This window comes from Botryllus schlosseri, chromosome 1 (genome assembly GCF_051294905.1).
Source record: "Botryllus schlosseri isolate E-star chromosome 1, Bs_hap1, whole genome shotgun sequence".
In the NCBI taxonomy this organism is placed as follows: domain Eukaryota; kingdom Metazoa; phylum Chordata; class Ascidiacea; order Stolidobranchia; family Styelidae; genus Botryllus; species Botryllus schlosseri.
The window spans coordinates 6,218,784-6,222,395 of NC_137236.1; the positions used below are offsets into that span (position 1 = coordinate 6,218,784).

The 3,612-nt window shown below is 41.5% G+C and overlaps 1 non-coding gene across 1 annotated transcript; it reads right to left on the reverse strand.

Moving 5' to 3' along the window:
- Nucleotides 1-2,970: 2,970 nt before the first annotated feature.
- On the reverse strand, nt 2,971-3,046 carry LOC145451733 (small nucleolar RNA SNORD35). Its single transcript, XR_013919017.1, has one exon. It is a non-coding gene; the product is annotated as a small nucleolar RNA SNORD35 (small nucleolar RNA).
- Nucleotides 3,047-3,612: the final 566 nt, after the last annotated feature.

The following is a 3,612-nucleotide window of genomic DNA, read 5'->3' on the forward strand; positions in this document are numbered from 1 at the left end:
CTTGTGTGTAAGCATGTTCATGGTGATAAAAATGAGTACGTTATGAACGCGAGACCCCAGATGAACACTGCGACTCGGACTCAACCCGTTGCTTCCTCACTTGACTCGATGGCAAACTGAAAATGACTCGAGTCAAAACTATAGATTAATCAGATTGACTTGCGACTTAGCTACAGCCCTGCTGAAAACAGTCTTCCTGACTAAACTTTCGGTTAAGATTTTCAACTGCCTTGATCAGGCCTATCTATAGTGGATTTGGTTTAGGGATCAATTTTATACTATGTTGGAATTAGTAAATTAGTAGGCTTAGGGACAATGTTTGAAATTTGTGGTTGATTTTTTGTAAGTGTGGCATTTGTTCTATCCTCATTCATGATGATCTGAATAAAAGTATCTGAAATTGAAAAAAATGTCGCAATGGGAAGACGATAGTAAACTCATGCTGTATTGAACCCGAATATTTTCGGCAGTAGACATTTGGAAAGAACATTGTATATCAAAAATCGTATACAACAAAAGATGACATCGCCGGCATGTCTATGAACTATAAAAGTCCGATTGACTTGTGACATGGTTACAACCCTGTATTCTAGACCTGATTTAGAATGAAAATTGAAAGTACACGAGCAGGTGCAGGAATTTCGGTTTAAATCCGAAAAACCGTCGAGTACAACCGGACGTAGTCTGCAAATGGATTACGCTAGGGTCGCTCAAAAATTACTTTTTTCCCCGATTCCTGTGGTTCACCAATTAAATTGTTAAGCCGTCTATAAAAAAAAACGCTGCAAACCAAATTCTGCTCGATTTTAACTGGTAGATGTGAACGCTCGAGAGTTTGATTTTGAATTGAATTAAACTAGGCCTACAATTACAAATTTTACTTAGCGTACATCTCTACTACCTATGAACCGCAAAAGGACTATAGCCCTGCCCGATATACTTACAGCTGCTTTAGCTTTGGGTGCCGCCTTTTTAGCCGGCTGCGACTTCTTTATCGGGACATTGCTGTCGGGACCGTTCGACTTCCCAGACGCGTCAGAGTCCGATATCTTAGACTTTTTGGGGGCGGGCTGAAAAATACAAACGCACGCCGTAATCCTCTGATGACCCGTCCGACATTTCATTGCAATTCCGAAGAACAGTATAGTAACCACGCTAGCGGAATTTCGTCTATTGGTACTGGTACTTGAAAATGCGACCAAAAACTGCTAAAAGCGAGGAAAATTAGTATGTTATGAATGCGAAACATTGGATATCACCAAACAGAAGTATAAAAAGTAGGTTTTACAAGACTTCAACTGGAAACTGAGCAGTCAACACAATGACTTGGACTGAGATTGAAGAAGTTTATCGTCGATTGTCGCTGCGTGTATCGTCATTGTTTCACCATAATCGCTCGTATTACGATTATTTTTAGACATGTCTAAATAATATTTACACAAAAGCGTAGCTTGTGGCAACTTGTGTACAAAGCAAAATTTCGTTGGCGTCGTAGAGATTGCGCTGTCGGTGAACTTATCATTCAAAATTTTACACCTTGCAGAGTGCTTTATAAGTCTACTGTGGGTAGACGACCTCAATTTGCAGCATAAAAGGTAGAATGATTTAAATACACGAGGGAAAAAATTGATCGAAATCAACTTTTTGGTTGCAAAATATCTTAAAATGTTAATTTCTGAGTACAAAATCTTCCGTTTTCATGTAAAAATATAAGCCCGGTATCAGCACGCTAAGTTACGATTACGGGCGACCAAGTGCCGAAATCACCCAATGTCGATTTCACTCGTAACCCTGGAATCAGCCAGGCGCTGGCCTTCCAGCGACTACTTCTCCAGAGCGCTAACGTAGGATTTTCGCATTTTTCGCTACCCGCGCCAACGGGACCGTTTTCAGACACTGCTCCGGGGAGTTTATGATCCTGGCATGGAAAACAGTGTTCGAATCAGAGACGGTCAAATTCAGACTCCGACAACTACACCATTACTTGAGAAAAATGTAGGTAACTCTAATAGTAGCGAGACGCTTCCCGCACTAATTTCAACTATAACATAATTTCTGGTTTTCATGAAAACGCTACAAGAAAGTGAACTGTGTAGCAGTGTAAAACAAGCCAAGCTCGCTGTGCAAACATTTGCCATTCTCATACGCTTCTGGGAGCTTTTTTTTCATCCGGTAATGTAAATTTCAATCCGATTTGGAATTAATACAATGTTCAAACTCAAGTACTTCTAAATGACATGACAAATAAGTCAAAATCTTGTGAAAATTGCACCGTTACGTCGAATTTGTATACAAAGTAGAAACTTTTTTTGCAACCTGCATTTCGTTTGTATCGTAGATTTAGCACTGTCGGTGAACTTATCATTTGACATTTTACAGCTTGTAGCCTACTTTATAGGCCTACCGTTGTAGACGACCCATCGTCTGCTCATTGTGAATCAGACAGAAGGTCGACATTTGGTCAGAATTAACATTTTTTAGTCGAAAACGTGAAAATTTTGATTTTTTAGATCGAATTCTTCACTTTTTTAGGTAAAAAAATCGCCCAGTCAAACTAATTCGGAAAAAAAACGGTAGCTATCATTCTACTTTTGATCTATTTTGGTTAAGCCAGAAATTTTCCAGCCATTCGACTCTGGTTAAAGCAGCAAAGTCGCAAACTTCTACTCGACCACAAGTAAAACCGGCGATTCCCACTAATCTACGAGCGTCGTTCCGAAACCCACCTTGACCAGAGCCTTTGGCGCCTTCTTTTTAGCCGGTGGAGATCTGTCCGCCTCGCTGCCGTCTGATTCCGGAATCTTACCGGCGGCGCCGGGGCTGTCCGAGCCCCACGGTTCTTTCCTCCTGGCCTTTTTAGGGGCGGGCTGTAAAAACACGGACCGAATTCGAACGCGCGTGACCACTTGACCAAGCGCAGCGTCGAAAAAAAATTGTGAAAAACACCATCGTATCGTTATTCTATCCAAATTTGTCGCGTCAGCCATGAAATAAAAGGATATCGTCATATGATATTACGAAGACCATCGTGAGAACATCATTCGCGACATAGCTATTCGAGAAAGACATATTTACACGAGCAGTCGTCGATCTAGGCAGTGTTACACGCATTTGCTCAGGATTTTGATGACTCGACTCGAGTCAAATTCCGATCTTTTCAAGCTCTGAGCATTAGGAATTTCGTGCCGCAGACCTCACATTTTGTGGTGCGATTGTAGAAATATGATGTTCTTTAAAATTTCCTACCAGTTGCTGACGATTACCCCTGACGAGTGTCCGCCGAAAATATCAGTGTTCATTACAATATCAATAATTTTCTATATATAATTCAAGTAGCTGAAGTTTGCAGAATCTGAAAAATTCACCAAATGCCTATTCTAAATATCACTTGTCCACAAATGGTGCGCTACAATTGACGAGACTTGTGGAAAAGCTCACCTTGGCACGGGCTTTCAGGGCCGTCTTTTTCGCGGGCGGAGATTCCTTCACCTCCCGGACGCTGCCAGAGTCGTAAATTTTGCCGGACCCTCCGGAGCTGTCCGAGTCCCACGTGTCTTTTTTCTTAGCCTTCTTAGGGGCGGGCTGAAAAATGACAGGCACAATTTTAAAAGC